This window comes from Mytilus galloprovincialis, chromosome 9 (assembly GCF_965363235.1).
Source record: "Mytilus galloprovincialis chromosome 9, xbMytGall1.hap1.1, whole genome shotgun sequence".
Taxonomy (NCBI): Eukaryota; Metazoa; Mollusca; class Bivalvia; order Mytilida; family Mytilidae; genus Mytilus; species Mytilus galloprovincialis.
This window is the reverse complement of record NC_134846.1, coordinates 75,122,910-75,144,070: the sequence shown is the minus strand read 5'-3', so window position 1 is coordinate 75,144,070 and position 21,161 is coordinate 75,122,910. Positions and strand designations below refer to the sequence as shown.

The window sequence follows — 21,161 nt, the reverse complement described above, 5'->3', positions numbered from 1 at the left end:
AAATGATTTCCGGTTCTGGATGAGGGTGGAAACCCTAAAATGTTAAATAAAAACAGTAGATGATGAATTTCCTACCCCTACAATACATGTATATAATATAAACAAATCCTGAAAGGGGAAGGTAAACGAATCAAACATGTTTAAGCAACAACACTCAAGTTAAAATCAAGTGTTCTGTGTGAGATAATCATCTAACATGGGAGACAAAATGAAAGCCCAATCGTTTGTCTATTAAATAAGGAAGTTAAATTAAAAAAAAATAAATTTGTTTTTACATTTGTTAAAATATTATTAAGAATTGTTTGCGAGAATGCTATTATGCAGAATGTCCATATCGGTGGAAAAATTGCTGGGATTATTACACTAACTTGTTAGTATAATAGTCCCAGAAAATTGTAAAGACTCAGAAAAATTCTATCAACAACCAACAAAAACAATAAATATCTCAACACCTGTAACAAGATTTAAAATTTAATTAATAGATTAAAAGGCAATGTGGGTGTCTACCAATGAGACAACAACCCAACAAACACAATAAACCAAGACGTCTTTCGATCATCATTTCTTCACAAATTAATATTCAATTAATCATGACTAATGTCTATGCAATATATATTTAACCAAGGATTTGTATTATAATAATAATAATAATGATAATTCTTTATTTAAAGAGGGTTACACAGTTAGCTATAAAGCTAATCTTCCCTGAGCCCGCATGAAATACAATGAAATATAACAAACAATTACAAAATATCAAACAAACACACATACATGAATAATGAAATAAAAAATGTTATGAAATATACAATTTTCAAAACAGGTAAAAGTTGCAAATTCATAAATGATATAGTATTGGCATCAGGGGCGTAGCTAGAAAGAAATAATGTGCAAGCAAAAAAAATTTTGGGACCCTTTTATGCAAAAAAATGTTTTCTTTTCTGGTTTTTCGATCATAGGACGGTTAAAAGAGGAGCTATATGTAGATAGGACTTATAAAAAATTTATGAATGTAAAACTATTAATAAATCTTCTGAATAGAGTAAACAACACATATTTGTGATACAGAATTTACTCAAAATTGTCCAAAATCTGCTCTTCGGGTCTAGGCAGAAACAAACTTCTCTATTACAATGTACTTTAATTGTCAATATTCACACTGAAATGCCGATATATATGCAGTAATGCTAGTAACTGTCGTCGTTCATTGTTGATCTTACATTTGTTTTCAACATACGCAAAAAATAATGAGACTTTCCAATACTGTGTTGGCGTGTTTGCAGGGTGATTGGCACTGGTAGTCTGTCGACCACATCGCCTCGGCATATTTTCAACGATATCGAAGGGTTCTGATAATTCTAATGCCTATTGGTACATCTCATTCCAAACTGATGAACCGTACACTGTAAAATGTGCTCCAAAAATACATGTCTTAGACTGAGTATTACAAATTCAAATCTTGTAAAAGATACAAGTTACTGTCCGATTTTGTCATAATCTCCAATAACACTTTTATTTTGAAACCAAATGCCGTTATTTAATGATATTTCATCAATTAAAAAAGTGATTACATAGGTGTTTCCTTTAACATTCAATCTATGAATTTTTATTTTGCAATTTTTTTTTTTGCATGCCGAATCGATGTGCACGCAACTGCGTGTTAGCGTATAGGGAGCTACGCGCCTGGGCATCAACAATATAAGTTTGAGTAAGTGTGTGAAAATTATTATGCATATAAAATCGCACAGCTTCTTAATGTTCCAACAAGTAATTTTTTTAATCTTTTTTGAATGAGCTTGTACTTGAGGTTGATTTTTTCAGGGATGTTGGTAAGTTATTCCATATTCTCTTCTGTCATCCATCCAAGCTGTTTAAACAGTGGAGCTGATGATGAAAGTGGATCAGTATCTAAAATAAGTCTTGCAGCCCTTTTCTGCAATTTTATTATTCTGACTAGCTCATTTTTAGCACAACCATGCTACTATACAAATCATGCTACTATTCAAATCCCTGATTTAACTTATACTAGAACACACCCGCGAAATCGCGGGCATATATAGCTTGTGAACTGTTGTAGGATAACTTTTGGTAAAAGATTTTATGTATGGAAAATTTCATAAAAGGTATCAAAAGCCCTTTCCCTTTTTCTCAAGTCCAATATTTGTTTCCTTTCTGTTAAATTCAATTATTTTCGTGTGTCTGGCCTCAGACCACAATTATTCTTTTCCTTTGCTATGATGCTTCTTTTGGTAAAAGTCAAATCAAAATTTGCACCGTTTCAAACATGAAATAAATGTAACTGCTTATAGCCTTATATATAGACCATTATTAGTCTAATAAAATATGCTTCTAGGACAATCCATCAGTGTTTTTTCTTTTGAGAGCCTCATTAACATCCCAATGGAAGGATATCGGAATCATGTATAAATGACTAAGACCGACTAAGGCTAATTTGAGGGGTGGTCGGAGAGGTCCTGATTCTGAAATCCCGGGCTTAAACAATGAAATCCCGAGATGCAGAATTTAAGGAAATTCATATCCCGAAATCGAAAAATATATTCCCAGATCCCGTAAGGATCAATCCCCAAATCCCGAGCTTAAAAACATCCGATCTCGATGCCCTGAAAAAGGTCCTGCTTCCCTCTAATCCCTCCCTTACTTTCATTTTTGCCAAATCACTATTTTCCCTTTCAACAATCTTTTAGATATTGATGTTTTAAGAGATACATGTTCCAAGTTACTTTAAACCTGATAGATGATATGAATTTCTTTTTCTTTATTTTTAGAAACCATGTCCATACGAAGTTGTATGCAGGTATGCTGCTCACCAAATACTGTATCTAAGTTTATAAGATTCTTTCCAAAGTTTGCTGCTTTGTTCCTTATTTTACATGTTATCCTTCTTATCCTAACCAGTGAGTATTCATGGTATTTATTGTTATCAAATTTGAAAACACAAATTTCAAGAATAATGATTTGAATTTTTTTTTCAATATTTATTTGTACATCTCAACCATCAGCTTCGAAAAGGAGGCCATATTATACATTTAAAATATCATTTTATAATAGTTTGCACACTGATCATTTCTTAGATATAAGATGACTTGCATTGATCCAAAGTTTCAAAATAATGTATCTAAAAGAGCCTGTTAAGTTCCTGCCAAGAGAATTTAAGCCCCACCTTCATGTACATTTTACTTGTTATACCCCACGCAACGAAGTTGCGCAGGGTGTAATGTTTTTGACCCGTCCGTCGTACCGTCCGTCTGTCAGTCCGTCCGTCAGTCCTGTTTCTTGTCATCGCAACTCCTCTCAAACCACACAACAGAATTTCACGAAACCTTTTCAGATAATAAGGACATACTATGTAGTTGTGCATATCGACGGGAAATTGAGATTCAATTTTTTTTCTAGGAGTTACGCCCCTTTGAACTTATTTACTTTAATGAACTACTGCAACAGTTTGTCATCGCAACTCCTCTCAAACCACACAACAGAATTTCACGAAACCATTTCAGATAAGGACATACTATGTAGTTGTGCATATCGACGGGAAATTGCGATTCAATTTTTGTCGAGCCTGCAACTTTTGTTGCAGAAAGCTCGACATAGGGATAGTGATCCGGCGGCGGCGGCGGCGGCGGCGGTGTTAGCTAACTTCTTAAAAGCTTTATATTTTAGAAGGTGGAAGACCTGGATGCTTCATACTTTGTATATAGATGCCTCATGTAACGAAGTTTCTGTCAGTCACATGTCCAATGTCCTTGACCTCATTTTCATGGTTCAGTGACCACTTGAAAAAAAAGTTCAATTTTTTTGTAATGTTGAATTCTCTCTTATTATAAGTAATAGGATAACTATATTTCATATGTGCGTACCTTGCAAGGTCCTCATGTCTGTCAGACAGTTTTCACTTGACCTCGACCTCATTTCATGGATCAGTGAACAAGGTTAAGTTTTGGTGGTCAAGTCCATATCTCAGATACTATAAGCAATAGGGCTAGTATATTCGGTGTATGGAAGGACTGTAAGGTGTACATGTCCAACTGGCAGGTGCCATCTGACCTTGACCTCATTTTCATGGTTCAGTGGTTATAGTTAAATTTTTGTGTTTTGGTCTGTTTTTCTCATACTATATGCAATAGGTCTACTATATTTGTTGTATGGAATGATTGTAAGGTGTACATATCTAGCGGGCAGATGTCATGTGACCTTGACCTCATTTTCATGGTTCAGTGGTCAATGTTAAGTTTTTGAGTTTTGGTCTTTTTATCTAATACTATATGCTATAGGTCAACTATATTTGGTGTATGGAAATATTTTATGATCTTTATGTCAGTCGCGCAGGTTTGATTTGACCGTGACCTCATTTTCATGGTTCATTGCACAGTGTTAAGTTTTTGTGTTTTGGTCTATTTTTCTTGACCTAAGTAATAGGTCAACTATATATGTTGTATAGAAGCATTGTTAGCTGTACATGTCTGCCTGGCATGGTTCATCTGACCTTGATCTCATTTTCAAGGTTCATTGGTCTTTGTTTAGTTATCTTGGTTAATGTTAAGTTTATGTGACAGTTGTTATAAAGCTTAACTTTATACTTAGGACTATCAACATAATATCAATGGTTAGTATAGAAGGCGAGACATTTCAGCGTGTGCACTCTTGTTTTTCTAGGAGTTACGCCCCTTTGAACTTATTTACTTTAATGTACTACTGCAACAGTTTGTCATCGCAACTCCTCTCAAACACACAACAGAATTTCACGAAACCTTTTCAGATAATAAGGACATACTGCGTAGATGTGCATATCAACAGGAAATTACGATTCAATTTTTTTTCTAGGAGTTATGCCCCTTTGAACTTATTTGCTTCAATGTACTTCTGCAACAGTTTGTCATCTCAACTCCTCTGAAAACACACAACAGAATTTCATGAAATTTTGTAGATAATAAGGACATACTATGTAGATGTGTATATTGACAGGAAATTATTATTCAGTATTTTTTCTTATACAATTTTTTTTTCTTATAATTATTTAATTTCTCCAATGACAATGTGGGGACGTGGGGTATGTGAGCGTGCTCACTAAGGTTCTTTAATTTGCCATTGATTGTGATCAAGTTCTTTACTAACAGTAGTAAAGTGAATGTTTTAAAAGGAATGAAAATGTTATAAAACTTAAGCACAATACAACACTTATACCATATAAACTACCCTAATATTAATGACAAATTATAATTCAAAGCTTTTGAAAAATTACTATCAACAACTCATTGGGCTGATCTCTAGTTATTGAAATTACTAAAATACCATAAAACAAATTGAAGTCAGCCCACATTGAGGATTTGTTTTTGGACAACAATACCAGAAACAAAACAACATTAAACTATACAATGTACAATGGACAGCTATTTGTCTGCCATAACTGGACATCAAAAAATGTCCTGTAAAATTTTGAGGCTATAAGAGAAAATTATTGATACAACAATGTTGTATGACATCAAATTTGTAGTTCAAGTGTTGCAAAATCTTGAGTCAAGTGTCTCAGATTCTAAAATAGTGAAATTTCCATCCCAACAGAAAATGATAATATTAGGAACTTCAGAAGAATGTTTTGTGCCAACTGTGACAACAGAGTATTTAAAACAAGTCATTTCAAAATCTAATACATTAAAATTGGATATGAGAAAAGAACACATTTGGAATTGGAAAATATTTCTCAAGTCTTACATGAGTTTTCTTATGGTGACCATAAAACCTTCAGTGATGATGAGTTTTGTCTGAATATAACCTGACTTTTATAAATTGTGACTTGGATGGAGAGTTGTCTCATTGGCACTCCTACCACATATTCCTACATATAATTGATGCAGTATTTCTGCTCTGCCTGGGAAGTAGCTTTATTTGATTCAAGCTTTTAACATAATAGCATCATAGTTGCGCTGCCCTTGCGAAAATGGTGCAGGATATCACAAGATATTCCCAGGATATCTCAAGATAATCTTGAGAAAAATCAAAGGGTAATCTTGAGATATCCTGATCCTGAGATAGGGGTAATAGTAGCAATGCAATACTAATTTTTCCATCTACATGCAAACAATTTTTATGTTTATCCTTATTTGATGCATAGATAATAATTTTTCAGCTTTATCAGTGGTAATGGTTTATACTGAGGTAAATGACACTTGATATTGGTTGTGGATTTCTAAAATCTTCACATTTTAATTTTTATTAGACGAAAATTTCACTCATAAATAGTAGTTATGTATAAATTGTAGTTATAGCAAATATTCATCAAAAGAGTGTTTTATTGAACTAAGCCATATAGAAATCAGCCTTGCATATTGCTGTAAGAGTATGTTTTGTACTGGTGTTTTAAGTATCAAACAGAATGGTTAAAAGGAGATAGATCTGTCTTATTTCTAAGGGAGCTACCATTTGATTTTTATGGGGGGCTAGGATGAAAAATTTTGTCCTGCATTTTTTTTTTAGCTGTAATCTCTGTCTTGCCTTTTTATTTTTCACTCTGTTCGGTCCAGCCTTTTTTTATAGAGCCTAGATGGTCGAGTGGTCTAGGGTAGGGCAAACTGCAAGGCGATTTGGTACCACAATATCTCAGTAGCATGAGTTCGAATCCCTTCCAGGGAAGAAACACATCTAACATTGCTGGGCTGATATTTAGATGAATTATATATATATGCACACCAGTATATATATGTTGTGAACAGTAAAACTTTCTTCTTAATTAAAATAGTTTAAGATATCAATTTACTCCTTTGACATGGAAATGGGTATGTTGTCTTGATTATAGCTTAAAGAGTACAAATGAACTGACAATACTATTTTAAAAACTCAATTTAAACAGGGAAGAAGTTTATAAATTATGTCATTTACAAAGTTTTTTAAGGGTTGATTTCAAACAAGCATATTTTTTACAAGTTTACCATAGCTTAACCTCAACTTCTACTAATACCATGTATTTTTCACAGAATTAGATTACTATGCACATATATTTTTAGCATTTCCATATGCATTGATGTCCTCAATATGTACTGCTCTACTAACCAAGATGTTTTAACCTGATTTGTTGTTGTTAATCTTCTTCAATATGAATGTCTGCACTAAAATGTCATCAACATAATTCATGAAATATGGTTCAATTTCCCTTAAGAAAATGTGTGGTGTACAACATTATGACATAAGGTCATGAACTTTGACCTCAAGATCAATTTTTATTAAGATTTGAGGTAACTTTACCAGGGGCGGATCCAGCCATTTTAAAAAGGGGGGTTCCCAACCCAGGACAAAGGAGGGGGGGGGGGGGTTCCAACTATATGTCCCCATTCAAATGCATTGATCGGCCGAAATAAAGGGGGGTTCCAACCCCAGGAACCCCCCCCCCCTGGATCCACCAATGCTTTACTGACACGAGAATAAGTTGTGAACCTAAGTGTGTCCAAAAAACTATTTTATTTGACAATTCATATTTAGCATGATTGACCATAACATCAAAAGTTTTAAATTAACCTGATGACATATAACCTTGACCTAGCTTAGACGAAAAAGCTGTAATTATTGAATTCTAGTTCAGACCAACTCTGATATCTTTTAAGTATTTTTAAGGTAGATTTATGATATTTGACCTGTTAGATAACCACTTTATTACTCTGTGTCTTGTACCACCCTGACTTACATATGACCTTGACATTTGACTTAAGTGTAAAGTTATTAATGTTTTGGCAATTCTGAGTTTAAAGTTATAACTTTGTTATCTTGAAAAATATGAATTTTTAAGCTTTAACATTCTGTAATAGTCACCGTGATGCAAATTCATCAACTGCAGAGGATTCCTTTACTTTTGTGGGTACCAACTTTCATGGATTGAGGAAAACTTGCATTTTTGTGGATATTTTATTTCCTGTTTTTGCCAAATTTGGTCTGCTTACATGCCAATCATATGTAATTCGTTGAATATTTCAATTAGTGGTTCCCCTGTAACTTCCATATCCACAAAAATTGGTAACCAAAGTATGAATAATGAATTGACAGTTATAGTTGAGAGAAATACAGTCAAATGTTTTTACTTGCTGCTTCTTCATCATGACTTTTATTTAAGAATTGAATGCTGCTTTTTGTAAATTTATTGGGGTGTAAAAGCGTTGACCGAAGTACATTTTGTATGAAGCGCGGAAGCGCTTCATACTAAAAATGTGCGCACGGTCAACGCTTTTACAACCCTATAAAGTTACAAAAAGAAGCATTCAATACTTATAATTAAATTTTTTTTAGCTAGAATCATGAAAACACGATTTTTATCAAGTTTTCATTTAATTCACCTGTGCACTTTATTGTGGGACCTTGTGTCATCATGAATGATAAATTTTATTGTCTAATACAATTGTTTCAGGAATAGCATGTGATGTGCAGTTAGCCAATCAGAATAACGTATTATAATGAAACATACATCTAATATAATTATTTGACAGTGACCTGTACAAATCACTTAACATTCCTAAATTATTTGAGGTGGATAACTTTCCTGCCGTTTTCATGGAGTTTTTGAAACACAGATCTAAGGAGGTGTCAGACCACCAATTACTCCCTCAAATTTAGAATGTATGTAAAAGTAGACCTACTCTGACACAAAATAGTGCGTTTGATGTCCTTGTTTACTTAAACTAACCAACAAATTTGCAGAAATGAAACTTTTGGTGAAAGAGAAATATATTTATACCATTTTGAGCTAAAATTTACTTGTCTATGAGTTTGCATTAAAAATTTAAGATTAATGCTCTCCACAGTATACTAATTTAAGATTTCCAGAAAACCAGGGGGTATTTTTGGAGTACCTCTTTTTGAAGGTCAGTTTTTTTCTTAGAAGGCTTTAAATGTATGTTGAAAATTGGCATGCAGAAAGCTGATACATGTACAATTCAGGTTATACCTGGTTTCTATGAAGTTAAACTTAAGGTAAAATATTTAGAAAGCTGTGAAAATTGCAAAATTTGGTTGAACAGATAGGGATATTTAATTGGTGGTCTGAGGATGTTTATACCTATAGTTTATATAGACTTTGGTAATAAAGATATATATATATCTCATTAATGGGGGATGGAAGAAGATCCCTGAAAGGGGATTATTGTCCTCCCTACAGAAGGTTTTAAATATACATGTATGCTTTTGTTGATTAAGAATTAGTTCTATATATTTATCCTTTCTAATGTCTGTTAATATGATTTTTTATCAAAAGCAAGTTTTCAAATGGCCATATAATTTATATGCATGCTTTTGTTGAGTGGTAATTTTTTACTGATTGCTTTTTTTTTTACATATATATTGTTAATACTATTCTGGCTTACAGTTTTTTTTAATGTCAACAATGCATCTTTTTTTAGACAAAGATGGCAACTAATTTACTCTTCTTGCGTAAATATAATAGCTTAGTAATTACAACTTAGCAGAATGAATACTCAAAATATTATGGACTCTTTAAATATAATAAGACTTATATTATTATTTTTTGCCAATATATTAAAAACAGTATATTACAGGTTTGAATAAAACGCACAAAGATAAGAAGGAAAATGGAAAAGAAAACATAGATCTACAGGATTCAATTGATGCTATGCAAAGAGATGACATGCTAGCTTCCAAAAATATACAAGGAGGTACTGTTACAATTCAAGAATAGTCTTTACTTTTGCTTTGCCATAACTATCCCCAAACCTTGTAGTCAATGACAGAATCTGAAAATGAGAGCTCCAGTACTATTGCATATACTGTCTGTATGTTAGAGGGCATTATAGCTAAGAGATGTAAATTATTTCTGAGTGAGGGCCAGATGTTAAAGTTTGGTGTCTCTTTTCTTTGCTTTATGTAAACACAAACTTTGAATTCTATGTTAGTTATATTAAATGCCATAAAGGATATAAATGATACTTATTTTCCTGTAGCTAATCACTATAGTATTTGTTGAAATGTCTACATAGTAAGTACTAATGAACATATTTGTTATTTCTAAGAATACAGCAAGGTAATATTCCAGCTCATATTTAAAATGCCTTAACTACATATGTACTTGTTAAATTTAACTGTCTAAATGGCCTAAACAAGTGCATGTATTATGTTGTAAAAAGAAATAATATTGGGTCTCTGTAAAAGAGGCAATGGCCCAGCTTTCAAACACATGGACAAAAAGGCTAAGGAATATCACTTTGTAAGCACTGCTCAAATTACCTGTATTTTATTTTTATGAAATTGACTTTAAGTTTGGCTTATATCTTGTAGATGATGTGCTTCTGAAAAGAGAAATAAAAGATCCAAGATTACGAAAGAAAAAGAAAAGAATAAAGAGACAAGAAAATGGTTTCCAGTAATACAATTATGTGACATTCTATTTACAGGAGCTTTAAACTACGTTATTGTTAAAAATCACAGCTTTAAAAACATGAATTTCTTACAGTTTTTTTCCTTGAGAAATCAAAACCATGTATTATGACATAACTATTGTGCGGTTATGCAGTTGTAACCTTGAATTCTACTGGCTGCCTTGCAATCTGCTAAATAACCATGTTCGCCGTACACAACCCAATCAAATTGTCCCAATAGAAGAAACCTTCTTACAAAACATGTGCCTGTAGCCAATCAGAAATCGCATTGTAATATGTTGACCTTTAACCTATAACTATTGACCTGAAATCATGTGTGCTATAAAAAGAACAAAGTAAGGTAAACGCTGTCTTGTGATAACCTTCGTGTATTGCCCTACATAAGGCCAGTTGACCTGTTAGCATGTCTGCTTGTGGAAATTTCCACTGGTTGACATCTATACATGCATGACGCAATCAATGGCTTTATCAATCTAGAGAATAATTGTCTATTCAAGCATTGTAATTAAGATTGACATTTCCAAACAATATATATGACATAGTTAAACCTGTATATATCATATTTAGATTTAATTGGACATTATCCCAATATAATTGTGCAGTATACAAACAAAGCAAAACAAGCTAACCAAAGTCTTCCTCTACATGGATTAGGAAATTAGCTGTAAGTACTTATTGCAAAAGCTTTTGATTATACTGGTGTTGTTAAATCATTGTGTGAATCCTCTGTATTTGTTAAATCATTGTGTGAATCCTCTGTATTTGTTAAATCATTGTGTGAATCCTCTGTATTTGTTAAATCATTGTGTGAATCCTCTGTATTTGTTAAATCATTGTGTGAATCCTCTGTATTTGTTAAATCATTGTGTGAATACTCTGTATTTGTTAAATCATTGTGTGAATACTCTGTATTTGTTAAATCATTGTGTGAATCCTCTGTATTTGTTAAATCATTGTGTGAATCCTCTGTATTTGTTAAATCATTGTGTGAATCCTCTGTATTTGTTAAATCATTGTGTGAATACTCTGTATTTGTTAAATCATTGTGTGAATCCTCTGTATTTGTTAAATCATTGTGTGAATACTCTGTATTTGTTAAATCATTGTGTGAATTCTCTGTATTTGTTTATTTATAGTTTTTAACGCAAGAATCTAATTTTTATTGCAATTATTTCCTTGATACAACATTGCCGGTGTTAATCATTGTTTTACTTATATTGTTTTATTATAATGTTCAGTTGCTTTTTTTTACCAGATTTTTATTGTACAATCATTTATACATCTTTTGTTATTCCGCAGATTGTGATTCAAAGGGTAAAGGTTAAGTGTTCATTAAACTAGTTGTCGGGGAATCAGGAGCCTCATCATTGGTTGTGTTAAGTCGTACCATATTTTTGATAGTTTCTGTTAAATTTTTTATTGTAAGGACCAGGGGTAACTTAAAGCTTGACATACTTTATACACTCTTGTCTATTTTTGAACACTATATTTTAATCTCAAGATGTCTTTTGTTGATGTTTTTGTGTTTCTGGAAAGTGTTTTTTTTTTCTCATTAATATATACTCCACATATCCTTTAATAATGCATGTCTCATCCAGTTTAAGATTTTATGGTCAACATACATGAATTAAGCCATGTTAGCAGTTAACTTCAGGTCCGAAAGAAATTGATAAACCCATTATCTATTTAAAAGTTTTAATGGACGGCAAAATAGGCTAATGACTAATTGACTAGCATCCTATGAAAAGGGGGGGGGATTAAAGCATAAAAGTACTGTTACTCTGAAGATGACTCAACTGTCAAATATTTCTTATAGACAATAAATCAGATAGACAAGTTCTGTCAAAGTGAATTGACTGGTATTATTAAATGAAATTTTGGAAAAAAAAGTAAACTATATATAGAGAGGTAATGCTGGGTAGAGTTAAACAATTTAGCTTGGAACGACTCTGGCTTTTATGACTATCTCTTGACACAGATACAGATATTTAGCTTGGAACGACTCAGGCTTTTATGACTATCTCTTGACACAGATAACCTAGCTTGGAACGACTCCGGCTTTTATGACTATCTCTTGACACAGATAATTTAGCTTGGAACGACTCAGGCTTTTATGACTATCTCTTGACACAGATAATTTAGTTTGGAACGACTCAGACTTTTATGACTATCTCTTGACACAGATAATTTAGCTTGGAACGACTTAGGCTTTTATGACTATGTCTTGACACAGATTATTTAGCTTTGAACGACTCAGGCTTTTATGACTATCTCTTGACACAGATATTTAGCTTGGAAAGACTCAGGCTTTTATGACTATCTCTTGACACAGCTTGGAACGACTCAGGCTTTTATGACTATCTCTTGACACAGATACAGATATTTAGCTTGGAACGACTCAGGCTTTTATGACTATCTCTTGACACAGATAACCTAGCTTGGAACGACTCCGGCTTTTATGACTATCTCTTGACACAGATAATTTAGCTTGGAACGACTCAGGCTTTTATGACTATCTCTTGACACAGATAATTTAGTTTGGAACGACTCAGACTTTTATGACTATCTCTTGACACAGATAATTTAGCTTGGAACGACTTAGGCTTTTATGACTATGTCTTGACACAGATTATTTAGCTTTGAACGACTCAGGCTTTTATGACTATCTCTTGACACAGATATTTAGCTTGGAAAGACTCAGGCTTTTATGACTATCTCTTGACACAGCTTGGAACGACTCAGGCTTTTATGACTATCTCTTGACACAGATATTTAGCTTGGAACGACTCAGACTTTTATGACTATCTCTTGACACAGATATTTAGCTTGGAACGACTCAGACTTTTATGACTATCTCTTGACACAGATATTTAGCTTGGAAAGACTCAGACTTTTATGACTATCTCTTGACACAGATATTTAGCTTGGAACGACTCAGACTTTTATGACTATCTCTTGACACAGATATTTAGCTTGGAATACTCAGACTTTTATGACTATCTCTTGACACAGATATTTAGCTTGGAACGACTCAGACTTTTATGACTATCTCTTGACACAGATATTTAGCTTGGAACGACTCAGACTTTTATGACTATCTCTTGACACAGATAATTTAGCTTGGAACGACTCAGGCTTTTATGACTATCTCTTGACACAGATAATTTAGTTTGGAACGACTCAGACTTTTATGACTATCTCTTGACACAGATAATTTAGCTTGGAACGACTTAGGCTTTTATGACTATGTCTTGACACAGATTATTTAGCTTTGAACGACTCAGGCTTTTATGACTATCTCTTGACACAGATATTTAGCTTGGAAAGACTCAGGCTTTTATGACTATCTCTTGACACAGCTTGGAACGACTCAGGCTTTTATGACTATCTCTTGACACAGATACAGATATTTAGCTTGGAACGACTCAGGCTTTTATGACTATCTCTTGACACAGATAACCTAGCTTGGAACGACTCCGGCTTTTATGACTATCTCTTGACACAGATAATTTAGCTTGGAACGACTCAGGCTTTTATGACTATCTCTTGACACAGATAATTTAGTTTGGAACGACTCAGACTTTTATGACTATCTCTTGACACAGATAATTTAGCTTGGAACGACTTAGGCTTTTATGACTATGTCTTGACACAGATTATTTAGCTTTGAACGACTCAGGCTTTTATGACTATCTCTTGACACAGATATTTAGCTTGGAAAGACTCAGGCTTTTATGACTATCTCTTGACACAGCTTGGAACGACTCAGGCTTTTATGACTATCTCTTGACACAGATATTTAGCTTGGAACGACTCAGACTTTTATGACTATCTCTTGACACAGATATTTAGCTTGGAACGACTCAGACTTTTATGACTATCTCTTGACACAGATATTTAGCTTGGAAAGACTCAGACTTTTATGACTATCTCTTGACACAGATATTTAGCTTGGAACGACTCAGACTTTTATGACTATCTCTTGACACAGATATTTAGCTTGGAATACTCAGACTTTTATGACTATCTCTTGACACAGATATTTAGCTTGGAACGACTCAGACTTTTATGACTATCTCTTGACACAGATATTTAGCTTGTAACGACTCAGACTTTTATGACTATCTCTTGACACAGATATTTAGCTAGGAACGACTCAGACTTTTATGACTATCTCTTGACACAGATATTTAGCTTGGAACGACTCAGGCTTTTATGACTATCTCTGGACACAGATATTTAGCTTGGAAAGACTCAGACTTTTATGACTATCTCTTGACACAGATATTTAGCTTGGAAAGACTCAGACTTTTATGACTATCTCTTGACACAGATATTTAGCTTGGAACGACTCAGACTTTTATGACTATCTCTTGACACAGATATTTAGCTTGGAACGACTCAGACTTTTATGACTATCTCTTGACACAGATATTTAGCTTGGAACGACTCAGACTTTTATGACTATCTCTTGACACAGATATTTAGCTTGGAACGACTCAGACTTTTGACTATCTCTTGACACAGATATTTAGCTTGGAACGACTCAGACTTTTATGACTATCTCTTGACACAGATATTTAGCTTGGAACGACTCAGACTTTTATGACTATCTCTTGACACAGATATTTAGCTTGGAATACTCAGACTTTTATGACTATCTCTTGACACAGATATTTAGCTTGGAACGACTCAGACTTTTATGACTATCTCTTGACACAGATATTTAGCTTGGAATACTCAGACTTTTATGACTATCTCTTGACACAGATATTTAGCTTGGAACGACTCAGACTTTTATGACTATCTCTTGACACAGATATTTAGCTTGGAACGACTCAGACTTTTATGACTATCTCTTGACACAGATAATTTAGCTTGGAACGACTCAGGCTTTTATGACTATCTCTTGACACAGATAATTTAGTTTGGAACGACTCAGACTTTTATGACTATCTCTTGACACAGATAATTTAGCTTGGAACGACTTAGGCTTTTATGACTATGTCTTGACACAGATTATTTAGCTTTGAACGACTCAGGCTTTTATGACTATCTCTTGACACAGATATTTAGCTTGGAAAGACTCAGGCTTTTATGACTATCTCTTGACACAGCTTGGAACGACTCAGGCTTTTATGACTATCTCTTGACACAGATACAGATATTTAGCTTGGAACGACTCAGGCTTTTATGACTATCTCTTGACACAGATAACCTAGCTTGGAACGACTCCGGCTTTTATGACTATCTCTTGACACAGATAATTTAGCTTGGAACGACTCAGGCTTTTATGACTATCTCTTGACACAGATAATTTAGTTTGGAACGACTCAGACTTTTATGACTATTTCTTGACACAGATAATTTAGCTTGGAACGACTTAGGCTTTTATGACTATGTCTTGACACAGATTATTTAGCTTTGAACGACTCAGGCTTTTATGACTATCTCTTGACACAGATATTTAGCTTGGAAAGACTCAGGCTTTTATGACTATCTCTTGACACAGCTTGGAACGACTCAGGCTTTTATGACTATCTCTTGACACAGATATTTAGCTTGGAACGACTCAGACTTTTATGACTATCTCTTGACACAGATATTTAGCTTGGAACGACTCAGACTTTTATGACTATCTCTTGACACAGATATTTAGCTTGGAAAGACTCAGACTTTTATGACTATCTCTTGACACAGATATTTAGCTTGGAACGACTCAGACTTTTATGACTATCTCTTGACACAGATATTTAGCTTGGAATACTCAGACTTTTATGACTATCTCTTGACACAGATATTTAGCTTGGAACGACTCAGACTTTTATGACTATCTCTTGACACAGATATTTAGCTTGGAACGACTCAGACTTTTATGACTATCTCTTGACACAGATATTTAGCTAGGAACGACTCAGACTTTTATGACTATCTCTTGACACAGATATTTAGCTTGGAACGACTCAGGCTTTTATGACTATCTCTTGACACAGATATTTAGCTTGGAAAGACTCAGACTTTTATGACTATCTCTTGACACAGATATTTAGCTTGGAAAGACTCAGACTTTTATGACTATCTCTTGACACAGATATTTAGCTTGGAACGACTCAGACTTTTATGACTATCTCTTGACACAGATATTTAGCTTGGAACGACTCAGACTTTTATGACTATCTCTTGACACAGATATTTAGCTTGGAACGACTCAGACTTTTATGACTATCTCTTGACACAGATATTTAGCTTGGAACGACTCAGACTTTTGACTATCTCTTGACACAGATATTTAGCTTGGAACGACTCAGACTTTTATGACTATCTCTTGACACAGATATTTAGCTTGGAACGACTCAGACTTTTATGACTATCTCTTGACACAGATATTTAGCTTGGAATACTCAGACTTTTATGACTATCTCTTGACACAGATATTTAGCTTGGAACGACTCAGACTTTTATGACTATCTCTTGACACAGATATTTAGCTTGGAATACTCAGACTTTTATGACTATCTCTTGACACAGATATTTAGCTTGGAACGACTCAGACTTTTATGACTATCTCTTGACACAGATATTTAGCTTGGAACGACTCAGACTTTTATGACTATCTCTTGACACAGATAATTTAGCTTGGAACGACTCAGGCTTTTATGACTATCTCTTGACACAGATAATTTAGTTTGGAACGACTCAGACTTTTATGACTATCTCTTGACACAGATAATTTAGCTTGGAACGACTTAGGCTTTTATGACTATGTCTTGACACAGATTATTTAGCTTTGAACGACTCAGGCTTTTATGACTATCTCTTGACACAGATATTTAGCTTGGAAAGACTCAGGCTTTTATGACTATCTCTTGACACAGCTTGGAACGACTCAGGCTTTTATGACTATCTCTTGACACAGATACAGATATTTAGCTTGGAACGACTCAGGCTTTTATGACTATCTCTTGACACAGATAACCTAGCTTGGAACGACTCCGGCTTTTATGACTATCTCTTGACACAGATAATTTAGCTTGGAACGACTCAGGCTTTTATGACTATCTCTTGACACAGATAATTTAGTTTGGAACGACTCAGACTTTTATGACTATTTCTTGACACAGATAATTTAGCTTGGAACGACTTAGGCTTTTATGACTATGTCTTGACACAGATTATTTAGCTTTGAACGACTCAGGCTTTTATGACTATCTCTTGACACAGATATTTAGCTTGGAAAGACTCAGGCTTTTATGACTATCTCTTGACACAGCTTGGAACGACTCAGGCTTTTATGACTATCTCTTGACACAGATATTTAGCTTGGAACGACTCAGACTTTTATGACTATCTCTTGACACAGATATTTAGCTTGGAACGACTCAGACTTTTATGACTATCTCTTGACACAGATATTTAGCTTGGAAAGACTCAGACTTTTATGACTATCTCTTGACACAGATATTTAGCTTGGAACGACTCAGACTTTTATGACTATCTCTTGACACAGATATTTAGCTTGGAATACTCAGACTTTTATGACTATCTCTTGACACAGATATTTAGCTTGGAACGACTCAGACTTTTATGACTATCTCTTGACACAGATATTTAGCTTGGAACGACTCAGACTTTTATGACTATCTCTTGACACAGATATTTAGCTTGGAACGACTCAGACTTTTATGACTATCTCTTGACACAGATATTTAGCTTGGAACGACTCAGGCTTTTATGACTATCTCTTGACACAGATATTTAGCTTGGAAAGACTCAGACTTTTATGACTATCTCTTGACACAGATATTTAGCTTGGAAAGACTCAGACTTTTATGACTATCTCTTGACACAGATATTTAGCTTGGAACGACTCAGACTTTTATGACTATCTCTTGACACAGATATTTAGCTTGGAACGACTCAGACTTTTATGACTATCTCTTGACACAGATATTTAGCTTGGAACGACTCAGACTTTTATGACTATCTCTTGACACAGATATTTAGCTTGGAACGACTCAGACTTTTATGACTATCTCTTGACACAGATATTTAGCTTGGAACGACTCAGACTTTTATGACTATCTCTTGACACAGATATTTAGCTTGGAACGACTCAGACTTTTATGACTATCTCTTGACACAGATATTTAGCTTGGAATACTCAGACTTTTATGACTATCTCTTGACACAGATATTTAGCTTGGAACGACTCAGACTTTTATGACTATCTCTTGACACAGATATTTAGCTTGGAACGACTCAGACTTTTATGACTATCTCTTGACACACATATTTACAGTAACTGTATACTTTTGTTCTTCTGTTATCTATGAGTACCTTGATTATTTTTCTTTTATTAAAACAAATAATTGGGTAGCAGGTGTATTTTATTTTGAAACCTGTTTTGCTTCATTCTCCCACACATAGATTCTTACCTCAGTAACTATTTCATATAAAGGAACCTGCTCTTCTCACAGTCTGAATCTAACTGGTCTGTCACAGTGTAAAGACAAAGAGGAAATAAGATTTAGTATTCAATATGTTCAATGCCCAATTAGGCAGAAAATTTAACATTTTGATGTGACAAATGTATTTTCTTTTGTATAATATTCATTTCTTTTTATTAGTGTTGTCAACGGTTAACCGGTTAATCGGTCGAACGACCGAATACCGAATACCAAAAACGGTAACCGGTTAACCGGACTTTTTTCAATTTCGATAAATTTGATATAAATTTGTGTTGAAAATTAAATCATTAATAAGTTATGTTTTATTTAAAAATTGTCGTCGTGGTAATTAGTTTGACAGATCAATAATTGTCCAGTATGTTGATTGCTATTGTTAATCCTAAAATCATACAATTAATTAGAGTTCGGGGCAGGATGTTTAAGAAACATAATTAGTACACGTGTTTGTTTAACAGTAACTTTAAATCAGTAATGAGATTTAATTTTACCAATTACTTCATTATTTCGTTTTCCATCTAATATTGTGCAAACCTACATTTAAATGTGCAACCTCCGTAGTGCAAGGGTTAGTCTTACTTTAAATTCAAAAATTGTGAAATGTAAACCAATGTGAATTTACTCAATGTATACGTGAAAGAGAAAAGGAAAGAATAATCGGTTTCAGACATATGACATATTCAATTCTACGAGATTAAGATTTTTTTTGTATTTTTTAATCTGAAGTTGGTACAAACGCCATAGTTGATACGGTGTATTTGATTATTCAAAGTCAAACTTCGCCAGGAATCCTCACAGACAAGCCTTATAATGCTAGAGGAAAAACTTCAATTCTTAAAGCGAATTTATGACTTGGATGAAAGGTTGTCAAATTGACACTCATACCACATCTTATATCTATGTGTAGGGTTCTATTGATAAGGCTTTCAAGCACCAACTTAAATTATCGGTTAACCGGTTAATCGGTCGAACGATTATCCGAGTAACCGGTTAGGCAAAAGTGTACGATTTGACAACACTACTTTTTAGTTTTTATATGTTTATTTTACTAATCAGTAATAAATCAAATGCTAACATAGATTTAATGATTGCCAGTAATATTTAGAATTAATCATTGATTAGATTGTTGAGTTTTGTACATTTTTGTATTCTTTGTTCTCAAATGTTTATGGTTAGAATAAGTTTAAAGAGTTAATAAATATGGATTCAGCAACCAAAATTAAGATAGTGTATCAGTAACACAGCTCTACTAGAAAGACTAAAATTGAGTGAATTTAACTGACATTTCAATAATAAGATATCAATTATTGGAATGCAATTACATATGTCTGACCTAGAACTAGTTTTGCCCCCATGAAAAAATGTCATTGGGCATTATAATTTACCCCTGTCACTCCATTTGTCCATCCTGATATAGATACATGGTTTTCTGGCTATCTCCTCCTAAAGTTTTTGAGCTTCAGCTTTAATATTTTGTAGGATAATTCTACACACAAGAGAGGTGTAAATAAAATTGAGAATGGAAATGGGAATTATGTCAAAGAGACAACAACCCAACCAAAGAGCAGTTAACAGCTGAAGGCCACCAATGGGTCTTTAACGCAGAGAGAAAATCTCACACCAGGAGGTGAAAAAATACCATCATGTCCACAGAATATTTTTTTTCTAATATTCTAACAAGAGTGCACACGCTGAAATGTCTCGCCTTCTATACTAATCATTGATATTATGTTGATAGTCCTTAGTATAAAGCTAAGCTTTATAACAACTGTCACATAAACTTAACATTAACCAAGATAACTAAACATAGACCAATGAACCTTGAAAATGAGGTCAAGGTCAGATGAACCATGCCAGGCAGACATGTACAGCTAACAATGCTTCTATACAACATATATAGTTGACCTATTACTTATAGTTTAAGAAAAATAGACCAAAACACAAAAACTTAACACTGTGCAATGAACCGTGAAAATGAGGTCACGGTCAAATAAAACCTGTGCGACTGACATAAAGATCATAAAATATTTCCATACACCAAATATAGTTGACCTATGGCATATAGTATTAGATAAAAAGACCAAAACTCAAAAACTTAACTTTGACCACTGAACCATGAAAAGGAGTCAAGGTCACATGACATCTGCCCGCAAGACATGTACACCTTACAATCGTTCCATACAAGAAATATAGTAGACCTATTGCATATAGTATGAGAAAAACAGACCAAAACACAAAAATTTAACTATAACCACTGAACCATGAAAATGAGGTCAAGGTCAGATGACACCTGCCAGTTGGACATGTACAC

At 33.8% G+C, this 21,161-nt stretch overlaps 1 long non-coding RNA gene across 1 annotated transcript; it reads left to right on the top strand.

The window, feature by feature from the left end:
* Window positions 1–14,454, top strand: LOC143045937 (uncharacterized). The gene is made up of 4 exons (XR_012969047.1): window positions 1–121; window positions 2,784–2,912; window positions 9,549–9,665; window positions 10,285–14,454. It is a non-coding gene; the product is annotated as an uncharacterized LOC143045937 (long non-coding RNA).
* Window positions 14,455–21,161: the final 6,707 nt, after the last annotated feature.